The sequence below is a fragment of the Castor canadensis genome, chromosome 13, assembly GCF_047511655.1.
Source record: "Castor canadensis chromosome 13, mCasCan1.hap1v2, whole genome shotgun sequence".
Taxonomy (NCBI): Eukaryota; Metazoa; Chordata; class Mammalia; order Rodentia; family Castoridae; genus Castor; species Castor canadensis.
Window position 1 is genome coordinate 125,945,555 of NC_133398.1, and position 19,175 is coordinate 125,964,729.

General features: G+C 45.0%; 1 protein-coding gene across 8 annotated transcripts in view; it reads right to left on the reverse strand.

The window, feature by feature from the left end:
- Window positions 1-6,393: 6,393 nt before the first annotated feature.
- The window catches only part of LOC109683420 (uncharacterized), a 94,851-nt gene continuing 82,069 nt past the window's right edge, over window positions 6,394-19,175 (reverse strand). For all 8 annotated transcript variants that reach the window (XR_012440603.1, XR_002212101.2, XR_012440602.1 and 5 more), the window contains 2 exons: window positions 18,802-18,995; window positions 6,394-13,268 (listed from right to left, as the gene is read on the reverse strand). The gene's annotated coding sequence lies outside the window, so the exon portion shown is untranslated. The remainder of the gene's footprint in view (window positions 13,269-18,801; window positions 18,996-19,175) is intronic.

Here is a 19,175-nt window from a genome sequence, read left to right on the forward strand (position 1 = left end):
TAGAGATCATGCAAGCAGTCATTAAGTCATTAAGATATCACAGTGATCCCCCCCCCAACATGGATACAACAAACAACCACTATAGAGCATCACAGTGCCTTCTAAAGAGACCAGTCACTAGGGGATGTCACAATGACATGTGACAGAGACCACATGACCAATCCCTAGAGTATGGCACAGTGACCTTCCACAGAGACCAGACATAGGCACTAAGGGATGGCACAATGACCACTGACAGATACCACCTTGAAGGAAGGAACAATATCCTCCAACAGAGACCATATGTAGTCACTAGGGTATTTCACAGTGAACTCCCAGAGAGACCACACAGACACTAGTGGATGGCACAATGACTTCCCAACAGAGACCATGCACAGTCACTGGGGGGTTCACAGTGACCTTGAATAGAGGTCTCAAATAGAGACCACACAATGTCACTAGATGATGTCACAGTGACCTCCCACAGAGATCACATACAGTTTCCCAAAAGAGACCATACTCACAGTCAGTTGGGGTGTCACAGTAACCTCTTAGAGAGACCACATACACAGTCCACTAGGCAGTGTAAGAGTGACCTCTCACAGACACCACATACAGTCACTAGACAACGTAACAGTGGCTTCCCTTGAGGACACAGCACACAATCACCAAGGAGTGTCGCAGTACCTCCCACAGAGACCTCACAGTCACTAGAGGATGTCACAAAGACCTCCAACTTAGGCCACATGCACAATCACTAGAGGATGGCACAGTGACCTCCATCAGAGATCACACACAGAGTCAATCGAGGATTTCACAATGACGTCCCATAGAGATCACACACAGGCACTAGGGAATGAAACCATGACCTTCCTCAGAGATCTCACTCAGTCACTAGGAGAAGGCATAGTGGCCACCACTTAGACCACATGCATAGTCACTAGGAGAAGACACAGTGACCATACACATTCACTTAGGGATGACAGGGTAAGATCCCACAGAAACCACAGACACATCACTCTGGGATTTGCAGTAACCTCCCACAGAGAACACAATAAGGGATGGCACGGTTACCTCCCACAAAGACCATATAGTCACTGGGGTATGTCACAATAACCTCTCACAGAAACCACACCCAGTCCCTAGGGGATATCATAGTGACCTGCCACAGAGAGCACACAGTCACTAGAGGATGGCACAGTGATCTCCCACAGACCACATACATGGTTACTAGGAATGTCACAATGACCTCCTACAGATACCACACAGAGGCACTAGGAGATGGTACAATGACCTCCCACAGAGATGACACAGTCACTAGGGATGTCACAATGATGTCTGACAGAGGTCACACACAGGTACAAGTGGATGACACAATGTCCTCCCACAGAAACCATGCACAATATTTGGGTTATTACAGTGGCCTCCCACAGAGACCACACTCACAGAGTTACTACAGGCTGACACAATGGTCTCCCACAGAGACCACACACAGTCAATAGGGGATGTCAAAATGACCTCCCACAGACTCACTAGGGGTGGTCAGTCACAGTGACCTCCCACAGAGACCATATGGAGTCACTGGGGGATGTCACAGTGACTCCTAAAAGAGACCATACACAGTCACTAGGGGATGGCACAATGACTTCACACAGAGAACACATGCATAGTCACTGGTGAATGGCATAATGACCTCCCACAGAGACCATGCACAGAGTCACTAGGGTTTGTCACAGTGAGCTTCCATAGAGATCATACACAAAGTCAATGGATTTGTCTCAATGATCTACCACAGAGACCATATACAATCACTAGGGTATATTACAATGACTTCCCACAGAGACCTGACATTTACTCTAAGGAAAGTCACAGTCAACATTCACAAACCATAAACACAGTAACTAGAGGATGAAAAGGGACCTCCAACAGAGACCATACATAGTCACTGGGGTATGTCACAATGACCTCTCAAAGACCACACAGTCACTAGGGTATGTCAGAGGGACCACACACAGTCACTAAGGGAGAGCTCAGTGACCTCCCACAGAGACCACAGTCAGTCAGTCACCAGGTGATATCACACTGAACTGCCACAGAGACCACATACACACTCACTAGAGGATGGCACAGTGACCTCCCATAGATAACACACAGAGACAAAAGGGGATGGCAAAATGTCCTCCCACAGAAACAATACAAAACCACTGGGTATATCACAGTGACTTCTCACAGAGACCACACGCACAGTCACTGCTGAATGGCAAAGTGATCTCCCACAGGAACCACACAGAGCCACCAGGGGATGTCACAGTGACTTCCCAAAGAGATCACACACAGAGTCTTAGGGAATGACATAATGTCTCTCACACAGACCATACAGTCACTAGAAGATGTTACAGTGACCTCCCACAGAGACCATACACAGTAACTACGAGATGACACAGTGACTTCCCATAGAGAACATACACAGGACATCACAGTGTCCTCCCAGAGACTAGGCATAGGCACTAGTGAATGGCACAGTGACATCCCACACAGACCACACACATAGTCACATGGTTCCTAGCACAGTGTCCTTGCACAGAGACTACACACACACACACACACACACCCAGTAATTGGAAGATGTCACAGTGTCCTCTCCCAGGGATCACACACACAGTCCCTAGGGTATATCCCAGTGATCTCCCCCAGAGATCACACAGTCATGAGGGATATCACAGTGACCTTACACAGAGATCACACCCAGAGTAACTAGGGCATGTTGCAGTGAATTCCCACAGAGACCACACACAAAGTCACAAGATTTGTCACAGTGACCTCCCAAAGAGACCACACATGTTCACTAAGGAATGTCAAAGATAACTCTTAGAGACCATAAACACAATAAACAGAGGATGCACAGTGGCCTCCTACAGAGACCATATATAGTCACTGGTGTATGTCACAATGACCTCTCACAGACATCACACACAATAACTAGGATATGTCACAGTGACCTCCTACACAGACCAAAGGCAGTCACTAGGGAATGGCAGAGTGAGCTCCGACAGAGACTACAGACTGTCACTGGTTGATGCCACAGTGACTTTTCACAGAGATTTCACAAACACAGTCACTAAGGGACTTCACAGTGACCACCGACAAGAACCACAGATTGTTTCAAGGGGATATCAGAGCGATTCCAACAGAGACCGAACAAAGACTCTAGGTTATGACATAGGGGTCTCCCCAAGAGACCACACACATAGTCACTGGGAGAAGTCACAGTGACTCCCACAGTGACCATACACATAGTCACTAGGGGATGGCACAATGACCTCACACAGACCAGTCACACAGTCACTTAGGGATGACAGGTTGACTTCCACAGAGAGCACAGGCACTTCATTCTTGGATGTCACAGTGACCTACCCTAGAGACCATACACAGTCAATAAAGGATGGCACAACAACCTCCCACAGAGGCCAAACACAGCCATCAGGGGAAGGCACAGTGACTTCCCAAAGAAACCACACACAGTCAATAGGGGAGGCACAGTGACCTCCCATAGAGACCTCATACAAAGTCTCTTGATGTGTCAAAATGACTCCCACAGAGACCATATACAGTCAATAGGGTATGTCATAGTGACCTCCAACAGAGGTCACAAGTTCACTTAGGAATGTTAGTTAACTCTCAAGGAGACGATTAACAGTTACCAGAGGATGTCACAGTGATCTCCCATAGAGACCATATAATCACTGGGATATATCACAATGACCTCTCAAAAAACCACACATCACTAGGGAATGTCACAGTGACCTCCCACAGAAACCATACACATAGTCACTAGGGGATGGCACAGTGACATCCCACAGAGACCAAACACATTCACTAGGGATGTCATAATTACCACCCAGGGACAGCATACACAGGGACTAGAGGATCTCACAATGTCCTCTCACAGAGCACCAGGGTGACCTTCCCAGAGACAACACACAGTCACTAGGGGATGACATAGTAACCTCTCACAGAGACTCTAGACAGTCACTAGAGGATATCACAGTGACATCCCAAAGAGACCATACATATCAATCTGGGATTTCACAGTGAACTCCCACAGGGAACACACAGTCATGAGAGGATGTCACAGTGACCTCACACAGAAATCACACAAGGTCACCAGGGGATGCACAGTGACCACCAAAGAGACCACACACAGTCACTAGAGAATGGCAGAGTTACCTCCCACAGAGGCCACATATATCATAATGATGTCACAGAAGGTGTCACAATGACGTCCTACAGAGACCACGCAGGCACTAGGGGATGGCAAAATGACCTCCACAGAGATCACACACAGTCACTAGCAACATCACCATGACCTCCCACAGACACCACACAGAGTCAGAAGGGGTTGTGACAATGACCTCTCCCAGAAAACATCCACAGTCACTAGGAGATACCACAGTGAATCCCACAGAGATCACACATAGTCACTAAGGGATGACACAGTGATCTCCCAGAGAGAGCACACAGTCATTAGGGGATGGTACAGTGACTTCCCCTAAAGACCACACACAGTAACTAGGAGGTGGCACAGTGATCTGCCACAGAGAATGTATAGAGACTGACCAGGGAATGTCACAGAGTCCTCCCACAGAGAACAACCATAGGTACTAGGCGATGGCACAATGATTTCCACGAAGACCACACACAGTCACTAGGGTATGGCACACTTATCACCCACAGAGACCACCCATAGTTACTAGAGGATGTCACCGTGATCTCCCACAGAGATCATACAGTCAATAGAGCCTGTCACAGTGACCTCTGAGGGAGATCACGCACAATAACACAGGGATGGCACAGTGAGCTCTCACAGAAACTGCACACAGTTACTAGGGAATGTCACAGTGACCTCCAACAGAAGCTGCACACAGTCACTAGGGAATGTCACAGTGACCTCCCACAGAGACTGCACACAAAGTCACCAGATTTGTCACAATGACCTCTCCTAGAGACCATATACAGTCACTAGTGTATGTTACAATGACTTCCCAAAGAGACCACATATGTTCGCCAGAGAATTTCACAGTCAACTATTACAGAGACCATAAACACAGTCAGCATAGGATGGTACATTGATCTTCCACAGCAGTAGCACAGTCACTAGGGGATGTCACAGTGACCTCCCACAGAAGCCACAGATTGCCTCAGGGGGATATAAGAGTGATCTCCAGCAGTCTCTATGGGATGGCCTAGTGGCCTTCCACAGAGACCACACACTGTCACTGGAGGATGGCAGACTCACCTCCCATCGAGACGGCACACAGGAGGGAGGGTATGGGCACAATGTTCTCCCACAGAAAGCACACATAGTCACTAGGGTATATCACAGTGACCTCCCACAGAGACCACACACAGTCAGTATATGATGGCACACTGACCTTCCACAGCAATCACACAGTCACTAGGGGATGTCACAGTGACCTCCCAAAATTTACACACACAGTCACTACAAACAGTCAAACTGACCTCCCTCAGAGACCACATGTAGTCACTAGGGATGACACTGTGACCTTGCAGTAAGGCCTTACACACAAACTCCCACAGGACCTTACATTGCCCAACAGAAACTTACCACAGATCTTTTATGGTTTTCCACAGAGTTCACACACAATTCACCCAACCCAATATACAGACTTGTCCCTGCCCACAGAGTCCTGACAGGAGATCTCTTTCACACACCTTCCACAGCACCTCTTAGACTTACACAAATCTCATAGTCTTCGGAGACCTCCTCCTACAGAGACCTTAGAGACAGTCAAATGAGACATCTCACTGCCATAGAGACATCACCTTGTTCCAGAGATCCCACATAGAGAAGACACACAGAATTCCTGCAGACACCCCTACATACTTTCTTCCTCATACCATCAGCTGGGTCCCGTACCCAGAACCCTGAGACACTCAGACATCGTCCACATGGCCCCAACATGACGTTCTCTGCTTGGGCAAAAGCTCAGCAATGCTTGTTCCCTTGCCTCTGAACAGAAGAATTACACATTCCAAAGTGCAGCCTGAGTGTAAACCTACAAAATCCTCTTTTGCACAGGTTTTCAATATCTGATCTATAGTTAGAGAATAACAAGTTTTTATATGAACAAAATGCTGCTGATCTCCAGTGAGAGAAAATATCTTATTTGTCCAAGATTATTTAGCATCTAGTCAAATGGTATCAATGCCACATGTTTTCTCTCTTCACTGCGGACAATACCTGAACTCAAGATAACTGACTACTTTGAAAAACCAAATAAAGACCAGCAGGAAGTGAGAGCAATACAAACTATTTGTTGTATTACAAAGATACTGGCAATCTTTCCAGACTGGAGGCCAGTTGAATTTTAATAAGCTGCACCAACAGTAAATCTCCTAAACAATTTGACATTTTATACACAGAAGAAGTGATGGACATGAAAAACAAGATAATAGATAAATTAATAGAGGATGAAATAAGCCAGCAAAAAGGCATCTGGACTCACACTCACCCCAGGAGGCAGGCAAAGAAAGAGCACACTGCTCTACACATGGCAGCTACTGTCAGGTTTGGGGGGTTGCTTTATTTTCAACTGAAACAAGTTGACCAACATCAGAATGTTTCTATTTGTTACAAAATAGTCAGATTCCTGAGACCAGGGGCCTTGGCTCAAGTAGTAGAGAACTTGCTAACCAAGAGGAGATTGAGTTCAAACCTCAGTTCTGCCAAATTTTTAAAAAAGTTATATTCCTGGCATTATTACAAAATTATACTGAATCCTTAACAGCAATATTATATTGTTCCTTCAAATATCCTAATGTCTTCAGGTGATATACATTATATGTTTCTAATATTTTATCTATTATACATATTATCTATGTTATCTATGTAAAAGTCTCAATGTTCAGTGAATATAGCTTAAACTGATAGAATAATTACAATATCTCATTTAAAAAAATAGTAGGAAATGCGTATTTCCTAACACTCAGTCAGATTCATTACAGGGCTTAAAAGGGGCACCATGTTTCAAACAGTTTGGAAATTTTCAAAATAGATCACTTAATACATGTCTGAGATACATGAAACTCCTGGGAAGGATCACTGAAACATGTGAATTAAAGAATAAGTACATTTAATTAACATTTATATTAGACAATAATGAAAGCCCGCACTATGACATCTCCAGTACTTTCCAAAGGGGAAAGACTACTTATTCTCATTACTCAAGAGCAAATCCACTACTTGCCTTGTTAAAACCTATTTCGATGACATTTGTTCACCATGGGTCAGTAGTTCAGTCTCTCAAAGTATCCATCAGGAGGAGAGCTTCAGTCCTTCCTCTAATCAGAAGCAGAAATAAGGTGACACCAGTGCACATTTGACCCATTTGTTCCAACAAGAAGTTCCCTTCTCTTTTCCATAATTACACATTTACATTTCTTAATTTCTACTTTATTCTGGTAATAGCACTGAATCATAAAACAATGGCAGATGGGCATGGATGTCTTCTCCTATTACATTGATTTACATTTTTATGATACTGGAACTTACCCCGGTAAATTTTAAGTGATCAGCACAAAAGAGGAACAATTAGGGAGATTCCATACAGAAAATGCTTTTCAAAGAGTACTGTCACCATTTTCAAGTGGATTTTGTTTTAAGACAGGTTTCCCCTCTTCAGTGAGTGCTGCATGGAATTCATAAGCCTCCGGCCTCAGCCTTCTAAGTATGGGATGACAATCATGCATAAGTTCGTCCAGCTTCAATTAGATTTTTATCATGATTAAATTAAGTGTTATTCTTCAATCTTTTGAATTAAAGTTGTCTGGAATGGGTTTAAAGTCTGAAATAGACAAATATCATAATAAATTGTTTATTCCTAAGACTTGCTATATATGTTGTTCTTCTGTGGCAAGGAAAAGCTGAGCAAGTGGGCTGGAGGGGAGGCTCAAGTGTGGAGCCCCAGCCTTGCAAGCCCAAGACCCTGGGACAGGAAACCTACAATGATCACTGGGCATGAAACCCAGTCGGTGCGCACACATCTGTCACATCCTGCCTAAATGACTTCTGGGTCCAATTTTTTTTGGCTATAACTTGTGCCTTCACCCTAGAAGAAATGGTCAAGGGTTCAATCTGTTATAAGACATTGTCAAATTTTCCAGATTTTCTGACCATCAGTAATTTATTTTAATAAATTCATCTACTGTAAATCATGTAAACATTTTCCATTTTATACATACCAAGAAGAAATGGGTATTAAATATGAGATAATGGAGAAAATAACAAAAATACATTGACTTTGTTTTCAGATTTTTTTACCTGAAAATATTTTGCTGCTAATGAAGTGGGTTTTTTCCCCTGAGGTAGTGATCAAACCATCCCTAGCCCCTGAAGTGATTTTAATGTGACCAGATCAATGTCTTTCTAAATGACATTCAACATGTATTACAAATTTGGTGTTGAGATAGTTTTTATTTAAGGCAGGTCTCAGGTCTCACACTAACTTCAAAGGGTCAGACGCTCCAGAACACGGGGTGAAATGCTGCAACATAGGATGACTTATGAGTGCACTGAGGAACAAAGATATTTCCAAATAATAAAAAAGGGGCTTTCACATTGTTATTCCAAAGAGTCACTCCCTTTATAGACTGCCATAGTGACAGTTTCACCAATTTTACTCTCAATAGGGGACTCCCACAAGAAGAAATTTCTCCAGGCTTTCCCAGAAACCCACAGCTCTGCTCCCCTTTCTGTCCTGCTCACAACATTACCAAAGGACAATGCATCCAGATCCAGATAGTCAGGGGCTCCCTAATGGCTTCCCGAATAGGTTCTGGAAGGTTGGTCAGACTCATAATCCCTCTTGGAGCACAATCCTTTGTTGTACTTGTGCCCATGGCAAATGTGGATTGTTGCATTTTCCAAGTAGGCTCAGTTTCCATGGTTCCTCAGAGGTTTGCTGAGGATCCACCACTCCTTCGGTCACTCTGTCATAAGAATAGCTCATTGCATCACAGACATGTGCTCTGTGCGCCTCATAGCCACAACACCACAGTGTCACAAATGACCCAGAAGTTACAACAGTGCTGAGCCAGCACAGTAGATGAGGACTGGAGAAAGCTGTCACCCTGTCTAGGAAGGGAGGTGGCACAGTTCTTCAGTTCTGCCAGTGTGTGTGTTAGCAACTCTCCCCGTCATTCACTATGACAACGTCCCCCAGCTGTGCAATGCCTACCACTCTTGCCTCCTCTTTGTCCAGAACTTGGAATCGCCAACGTCTGAGCCCTGATGCGTCCACTCTGTCTATCATTCCTACTTAACTCAGGGACATTTCTCTCAGCTCAGAGGTCATCCTTTTTATTACAGTAACACATTACACACTTATTTACAGTGCCCAGAAAATCCTTGTAAGGTGTCTCAATTGATTTTGTTCCCTGTGGTCCCTGGACTAATATGCACTTGTCATTAGCAACTCACTCAGTGTCTCCAAGGTCAATGTCTTCACCTAGAATGAAGCAAGGTAATTTTATAGCACAAAACTAGAGTTTTGTATGTATTTGAAACTTAGTGTTGCCTAAGTAAATCTCCTTTCAAGTAATTTTTCAAACCACTTTTGGGCACGTGATATTTAGCTGGTTTCTACTAATTGACTTTGATGTTAAAAGAGTCTTCTGCAATCCCAGCCTTGACTTTGAACAAGTTATAATCATGGGGTTATAAAAACTAACTCTTGTTTTCTCCACACTACCTGCTAACACCTGTACTGTACCCTCGTGCTGGCTCCCCAGGGTTTTGGTGAAATCTGGGGTGCCCATGGCTTAGCTGTTCATATTCAGATGAGAAAAATGAGTTGGTTATGTCAAAGAACAAGAAGAGGTCTGACAGCAGTCATTACCCTGTGTCCCCTCCAGGCACCTGGCACTGAAAGGTAAGCATCTCTCCTGGGCATAGCTGGTCATCAAGGGAAGGCTGCAGGGCCAAGGCTGGCAAGCAGGAGGGCTGCCTTCTTCATCTGCTGTCTTGGTGCTTCTTCCTCTTCCAACAGATAGACCACTGACCTTGGTCTCTGTAGCTTTCTCTTCTTATACTGTCTTAGATTGGGATCAGAGTGACCATAACCACAAAGGTAGGGTTTAAACATGTTCCCTCCTGCCCTGCTTTTATGAAAGAGACAAAGTGCAATTGAGGTTAGTTTTTTCACGTGTGGTAGAATTGACAGTGAAACCCTATGGGACTGGAGATTTCCTTTTCCTTAGGTCACAACTGAAAATTCAACTTCATTCATGGGTAAAGAACTATTTCAGGTCTCAAGCTTGTCTTGAAGAGTGTTTGAAGTTTGTGGTTAGCAAAGAGGAACTCATCCATTTCTCTAAGTTGTTCATTTGATGTCTGCAGAGTTGTTTGTAGTGCTCCTGCCTTATCTGTTTGAGGTCTTCCTGGCTTACGATGACATCTGTTATTTCATGGTATTGATAAATTGTGGCTTCTTTGTGTTATTCTTCACCTGTGTTCCTAGAAATACTTTCACATTCAATGAACCACTTTTTGTTTCCACTGATTTTTGCATTATTTAAATTTTACTGTCATCTGTTCTTATCTTTATTGTTTCCTTCCGTGTATTAGTTTTGCATTTACTTTTTTGGTTTTATCTGTTTCTCTTAAGATAAATGTCCCCCAAAGGGGAAACTTAATTACTTGAAGCGAGACTTACATTTTAATAATATGATCATTTAGGGCTATAAATTTCCCTCTAAGTACTGACTTATCTGCATCCCATAAATTTTAAAGTGTTGTTTAGTTCAGATTATTTTCTAATTTCACAAGAGACTTCCTCTGTGACACATAAACAATTTACAAGTGAATTGGTTAAGATTTAAGTGTTTAGGAAATATTTTTCATCTTTCTCTTAGTGATTTCCAGTTAACACGATTATACATTCTAATGTATTTTGGTGGTACTGGGGTTTGAACTCAAAGCCTCATGCATGCTAGGCAGGTGCTCTACCACTTGAGCCACTCTGCCTGCCATTCTAATTTATTTTCTATGATTTGTTTTAAATCTGAAAAGATTTGGTTTATGAACTAAGATATCACCTATCTGGGAGGATGCTTATGTACATTTGAAAAGAATGTATATCTACTTGATACAGTTGGGTGATAGCGTTGCTCTGTCCTCTGTCCTTGCTGATTTTCTATGAGTTTTATTCATTACCAAGAGAAGAGTGTTGAAATATTTGATTCTTCTAGTGGATTTGTCAAATTCTGCATCAAGTTTGATTGGTTTCCTCTCATGTGATTTTCAACTCCTAACATTAAGTGCATATACACTTAGGATTGATTTGTGTGCTGATGTCATTACGTAAATTCCCTCCTAATCCTGCTAATGCTATCTGCTCTAAAGTCAGCTTTGTCCGATATGAATGCCCCCACTTCAGCTGGCTTTTCTAACTCTTTGCTTGGGATAAATTCTCTCATCCTTTCACTATCATCTGTATCATCACATTGGAAATAAGTTTCTTGGAGAGAATAGAAGATTGTTTTCTGTTTATTTTTGTTTTTTACACTATTGAGAGAAGGGCCTCTACAACTTGAACTACTGAAGCCTAAGCTACTTCAAATTCACAATTCTCCCATCTTCGCCTCCTTAGTAGCTGGGACGTCAGAAGCATGCACCATAACACCTGGCTCTAAATTATTTTTTAAACTTAGTTCTGACACCCTCTGTTACCTTCACTGTTGTAAAGCAGCAGTTTAGAGTTTTAAAGAGCATTCTGCCAATCTGTTCTGACTAATGGCCAAGATGTATCTGTATTTAGCTCCATGTGTTATTAAGTATTTGTCAATTGTGCCTCTGTTTCTCATTTCCTTGTTTCTTCCTTTCTTTGAGTTATACAAATACTTTACTGGCAGCCCTAGAAATTATAATCTTGCATCTCTACTTCTGGCCTGTCCACAGAACTCAAATCCTAACTGTACAAACCACACTGGGAAAACATATAGAAGAAAATGTCCTCTTGCTTTATCATGTGATCAAAGTCCAGTCCCCTTGTTGTGTTTGCTCTTGATCTAATGTCTGCATATGAGGGAGAACGTATGATTTGTGGTCTTTTGGGCCAGGCTAACCTCACTCAGAATGATGTTCTCCAATTCCATCCATTTACCAGCGAATGATAACATTTCGTTCTTCTTCATGGCTGCATAGAATTCCATTGTGTATAGATACCACATTTTCTTAATCCATTCGTCAGTGGTAGGGCATCTTGGCTGTTTCCATAACTTGGCTATTGTGAATAGTGCTGCAATAAACATGGGTGTGCAGGTGCCTCTGTAGAAACCTGTAAAGGCTCCTTTTTAACAAAGAAATAAACCTTTGTAGAGTTAGAGAAGGGCATTCAGAGGGCATTTTGGGCCAATAACAGTGCCATATGGGACAACTAGGGTTAATGTTTGAAGAGAAAAATTTATGTTGAAGCTGAAAGTATAGAAAATTTTAAGTGGGAAGTTTAGAGACCACAGTAATGTGTTGTTTTGGGGACTATAAACTTGAGTTAACAATTGGCTTACAAGGGCTGGGTCTGGTGCCAGGTGTGAGGTGGGGCTAGGAGCAGGACTTGTGCAAGGTGCCACTCCCTCCACACACACCTGGGACAAGCGAGTCTGTCTGCCTAGGCCTGATCCTGTGGCCTGTCGCCCTTCCCCCCTTCCTGTGTACTCTGTGCGCGTTTATTGTAGGGGAAGTGGCAGCGGGCTGCAGCCATTGCCACATGTGTCTGGCAGCCCAGGATGTGTTGGGCCTCTCTATGGAGTTTCTTAGCTATGGCAGGCATTTTTGCTGTGTCCAGGAGCTGGCATCCTGTGCACAAGTGCACCAGTTTGTTTTCCCTCCTTCCCTTGTGGGGGTGAAGTTACGGCGTGAGCATGGCAGCCACAGTTTTGTAAGCACTTTTGTAAAGCAGCTGACTTAAAGTTACTTTAGATTGAGAGGCCTGGCAAACTAGTTGGAATAACTTAAGTCATAAGGGACCATGTTACAAGTTTTTCGTGGGAGGCAGGGTTCCAGTAAGCCCAGGGAGGGGAAGGCAGATAGAGACAAAGGACATGTGGTGAGACCATGGAGGAAGCAGAAAAGGTGTCCTGACATTTTAGGTAAGGGAGGGGAAGGCAGAACCTTACACATGAGGGATCAGACATCACCTGTGTCTCTAGGTCACTCCCATTGACTGGTACTGGAACATTTTCAGCAACATGAAACCTCCATTCTCCAGTCGCTGTCAAAGGAAAAAGGGACATTAGATGGGGGGGGGGGGAAGAGAAGCAGTCATCAGATGTCATAATTAAACAGGATTCTGTCAATGTAGCATGAGGCGTTCCCAAATAAACCTGGGGCTTGGTCTCAGCCCACAGGGAGGGGCATGAGCTCCCCAGAGCCAGAAGGAGTTGGGCAGGGGAGCAAGAGGTGCAGAGAGAAGGCTTAAAGTGGGGATAAGAGAAGGCTTGGCCATAGGGACTCTCCTTTTACTTTTCAGTGCCTTCACAGAAGGTGTAGAGATCCCTGAGAATTTTGGGTCGAATCTGCCATCTAGTGGCCATTTTGAGTCACTGTCCAATTGGTATTGTGGCTAAGCCTCATTGGAAAGAAAAATGAGTTTTTTTGCCTGTAGATCAGGCGAGGGCTGTAGGGGCTTGAGGTGGCCAATAGACAGCCCAGAGGGGTGTCTGAGGGAATTTTGGAAGGTCCAGCCCCCATGATGAGAACCTATCCAAGGAAGAATATGGTGGGTGTCCCCGAGATATTCTTTTCCTGGACAAAACATGACGTGGAGGCCCTCAAGGGAACATCCTCACCAAGCGGATCACCCACTACCCGGTTCCTGAGCTGAGTGAGTCGGGACCTAGTTGAACCCCATCAACTTTCCCTTCCCTTCTAGAGTATAATAAGGCAAATCCACGACATTGACCCGAGAAGACACAGTCCTGAACCCACACCAGGAAGCCTGCCCAGACTGTGGTCCAAGACCTTTGGGGAAGGCTCATCTTTCTCCTGGCACAGTGCCAGACTTAGAACATCTACAAGGTGGGGCCCAGCACAGACCCATTCTCATGTGTTCGGTGTTCCCACGCCAGTCTCCTCACCATCAGCTTCTGCCTCATTGGGGTTCCTGAGGCTCCCACTGGGCCAGGAGAAAATGAGCACAGGATTAATCGTCCAAGCCTGGCATGTTGAGCTGCAGCAGAGCTATCTGAAGCTTGAAGCAAGACAAGTGTGGAGGTAGACAGAAAGCCTCTGTGTTCTGCTCCAGCCAGATGGCAAGAATGGAGAAGACCCTGAAGGCAAATGGAAGGGCAGCAGAACCAGAGGCCTGGCCTTGCCTCTCTTTGCCTTGCCACAACTTACTTTTGAGTCCTTTGCTTATGCAAAGACTAGCAAACCTCAGCCCAGGTCCTATGTCTGGCAGACAAAGTAGATAGGCAGAAACTGCAGGAAACCTCAATGGAATCGAGCTCAAGCTAAAAGGTTTGAACACATCACTCCTGTTCTGGGATTCTCTACACACTCCTCTGTGTGCCTCTGGGCCCCTTTCCTGCTGAAATGTCAACCCCACTAGGACATGTCCTACTAGCTGTCATGCAAATAGTGCCAGTGGCCCTCAAATTGTGGTTCCTGCTTCCTCACCTCCATAAGCACTATTTGCGCTAACACCCATAAAACTGTCCACTTGAGAGGCACCGCCTGCTCTTGGAGCCCTCCCTTTGCCCCTGTGGGACAGCTGAGTCCCTTTGGCTAAGCAGTGAGGCTCTCACATCTATTTGGTGGTCTGGAGGGTCAATGGGGTGGGCAATCTCTCAGGTAAAGGCTGTCTTGTGTTGGTGGACTCTCATAGGTGCCTGCACTGAGGCCTTAGAAACTGCTCTCCCCAGCAGGTGCTCAGGACCACACCCACAGCTCTCTTGGCTTCTTTGTAGTTCAGATAATCCCAAGACCTCTGATCTCTAGTGAGAACCACAAGAGTTTGGGGACCCAGAGTGTGCCCAGTCCTACCCAAACCCAGGCCTCAAATATCCCCACACTTGAGGCAGGTGCCCACCATCTTTACACAAGACTTGCTCACCTTTTGAGTTCATCTTGTTGGAACCATAATTAGAAGAGTCCATGAAACTGTCACATCTACTATACCTGCTATGACACCTAGTGTTATTGGATGACTTTCTAAGGTAATGAAGCCAAGAATAACAGGATTTGTTTTCTCACTTAGCACAGTATACTAAGTGCCTGAAAAACTTGCCATCACACAGTAGGTGCCTCAAATATATTTGTGCAAAAAGAGATGAGGCTGCATGACTCCTTCCCAGATATTTTACTGGGCCTGGGATCCTCAGTAATGTAAGAGCTCCCTGATCTGCTACATTTACAGTCGAGATGACATTCCCCATGGAATGGGGAAAAGCCTTAGAAATCAGGAGAGTGCTTTGCTGAGGCCAGTGGTGAGTGAGGACCAAGGCTGAGAGCCTCTAAAAGGGAGACTGGGAAAACACAGAAGAGCCCAAGCCCTAGGCAGCTGACTTCAGAGGATTAGGCCCATGACAAGAACTCCCAGTGTTCAACACTCTTTGTCCTGGCAACACAGTGTATGCGGTTTTACTGAGCACATTGGAATATACAATCTCCTCAGGACAAGAGCAAGGAGAATTGTAAGAAGGGGAATGACAAAGAATGAAATGCAGCCCAGGTATGGTTTTTCACACCTGTAATCTCCACACTTTGGAGGCTAAGGGAATTGCATGTCAGGTTCAAGGCCAGCCTGAACCATGTAACAAGACCATCCCTCTCAAACAACTAAGAAATCAAAAACAGCTCACCCAAGTCTGAGTAACACAACGGAATCCAGAGACAATCACCAGTGTATCCATAGAGATGCATGCACACACACACAAAGGCCTATACAAACATGTGCATTTTCATGCACATTCCTAACACTGGGTATCAGTGGAGGTGTTTGGAGAGGGGCTTGACAAGCAGCTTAGGATTTAAAGACCTGGAACATGGAGGTGTGGGGATTTCCCTACATTGGAAACTAGGGCCTGGCAGTAAACAAAGAGCTCCAGAGTATATCTCAGGACCAGGGCTAATCCTGGCTACTGGGGAGGGAGTTAGCACAAGGAACACTTGCTATCATCCTCCTGGTTCCGGATTCACAGGTAGAGAACTTCCCATTCTTTTAAACCTCTCCCTTGCACGAGGATTCCTAACAGAGTGTCAAGGGCACTCATGACAACTAACTCAAACTAGCTAGCGTAATCCATTCATACCTGTCCAAATGAAATTATGCACACACAGGCATACAATAGAGGGTGGACTTTTGTGCAGGTGAGGGATGGTCCTGTTCCCAGAGTCAAATAGAAGCATACCCTGCAGACAGCAGCAGAAGGACCCAGAGACTATATTGGGACCAGGCAGCTGCTCTTGCTGATTGTGGGGCTGAGCTTTCCCTCTGTGGGTGACCCATGCTGCCTTTAATTCTTGTTGCCCTCACCAAGAGGTGACAACCCTAGGACAGAATGAGGGTGGGATGTGAAATTCCAATGTCAGAAACCTGTCCTGGGTCATAATCTCAGGCTGGTGGATAGGAGTCACAGGTAGACATAGGTATAATGCCCAGTGTTATGACAACTGTGTAGGCCTGCCATAAGAGGAGCTGCTGAGTGGTCCCTTGAAGACACATACTGACTTTTTCTCCCCTGGTAGAACAACAAGGGCTGGCTTAAGGAGACCTCCCCACAGTATCTTTTGTCACGGTCCTGCCAACCCTGACATCCACACACCTGATTTTCTCCTGTACTCTATTGTAGGTTCCAGAGAGGCTTCTTTCTCTTCTTCAGATCAGATTCTATTCAGAATTTTAATTAACAAGAAAATGCTCATGAATCTCAACCTCTTTCAAACAATGAATTTTCTAAAAGCTTTGCCTAAAAACTGACATGAGCATTTTATGACCCTGGAGAGAACAGCTACCACCCAGTCCTCCTCAATGATGTGTAACAGTGGGAGACAGGAGGACAAGGCAGAAGCCACAGAATACAGAGAAGAGGGTTGACCTGTCATACAGTGCAGATTGCAATATTCCACTGACTCTAATATTAGACGGTACATGGACCTGCCTTTCAGCAATCAACTCATTCTGAGCAGCCTATGAGGGGCCCTTGGGCTGAGCTCTTCCAAGCATGTGTCCTGCAGGAGGCTCCCTGTCCTGCCCAGTCCCTCCCATCCATTGATGATGCAGTGAAGCTGAGTTGACAGTAGGCATATGGGTCTTACATCCTGGATGCAGGTTCACTTATCATTGTTGTCCACCTACTGAAGGCTAATTGGACCTGGTGCCAAACAGTGCTCAAGGTCAAGGATGCTGTCCAGGAACTGTGATTCCCTCTAATGACAAACCCAACATGGTGTCTATAAATTCTGACATCAAGGTCATCCCAGTATGACTCAAAAGTCCTTTCCTCTCTCGGGGATCTGCCTATTTGTCAGCCATGCTCACAGACTCCTGGGCCTGGTGAACACATCAGCCATCTCTACCCATTCACACAAAGCCCTACACTCTAAGTTTCATGTTATATTACAAAAGGAGTGGGTCAGCCATGTCTGGCCTCAAACAAAGGCCTGAGGTCTCAGTGCAGGAGACCAATGTGTGAATAGTTGCACCTCTCTTCCATCCCTGCACAGTAATTGGAGGGAGCACACATCCACAGTCCAAAGGTTGATCTGAAGTTTTGTGTTAAAAAAATGACCCTCTTCAGTTGCTTCTGCAAATTGAATGGGAAAACAGCTCTTAGCCAGGCAATACAGGTGTGCAGAACAAGTCTAAAGGACACTTGCTACACCCCCCCACCCCCCCTGCAGAGCCATTCACAGCATCTGTCAGCATGAAGTGCTATGCTACCAGGCCTGGAGGAAATGCCATGAAGTTTGGCATCTACTGTCAGTGAGTAAAGAAAATTATGGTTATTTATGCCAAATGATGTTATTCAATTTGAAAACTAAGTAAACCTTTTATATGATGAAATTACAATAATGTGTTATTGAGTCTGTAAATATCAGGTGAACAATAGTAATTTTCATAGACTCATTTTTATACCACAAAAACAACAAAAAGAACAAATAAACTAAGAAAAAAGGAAGTAAAGCTCCTTTTCCATTGGCTCATCCTCTTTGGAAATAAGGACAGGGCAGGAATGATCCTCTGATGGGAAAAATGCCTGTGAACCAAAGAAAGCCACATCTGCACAGAACAGTTGACAGCTGACACCATCCTGGCCTGCACAGCCACTCCCACCACCCATTACCATAAAGTGCTCTTCATGGCCCTCAGATATGGCAAGAAGCTGAGTGTCCTCACTGATCATCTCCAGCTCCATGTCCTCAGGTATAGACCTGGGAGAACTTATTGTTGGTCCTGACATAGGATTTGGCTCAAATCCTTGGGCCTCTGAGGGAGATGGATCAGGCTCTGCATTGGGCTGAAGAGTCAGCAATTGAGCAGTTAAAAGCCCTGCAGGAGGAGACAAGATCCTCATATGAACGCCTTGCCCTCATGCTTTCAAAAATCAGAAAAGGCCAAGGTTGCCAGAGAAGCCAGAGCCCTGACTGCAGAGAAGAACACAGCCTAGACTGTGGTCCAAGTGCTGTGGAGTCACAGGCTCTTCATTCCTCCTTGCCCACCTCATAAAATGGAAGGTCCACACGGTGGGGGCCCTGCACAGACCACTCCTCATGTGCCCAGCATGCAAACCCAGGCTCCTCACCTTCATAGGCTGTTTCATTGGGTTCCAGAAACTCCCATTGGAACAAGAGATGTTGGGCCAGGCGCAGCTCCTCTGAACCAGGCATATGGAGGTTCAAGTACACTACCATCAATTTGAGGCAGGGAAACTGACTAGGTTCATAGAAATCCTCCCAGTACATGTTAAGCCACGTGTGAAGGATGTAGGTGAGTGCCCTGGAAGCACATAGAAGGGCAACAGAATCAGAAACTGGTCTTCCTTTCCCTGCACTGCAGAGTGAATTTGGTGGACATGGCATCCTGTGCCCATCCTTACCTATCCAGAGGACAGAGAGACCAGACCAAACCTTTGTCTGTGCAGGAAGTGGCAGGGAAGGAAAAGAAGAGGGAGATGTT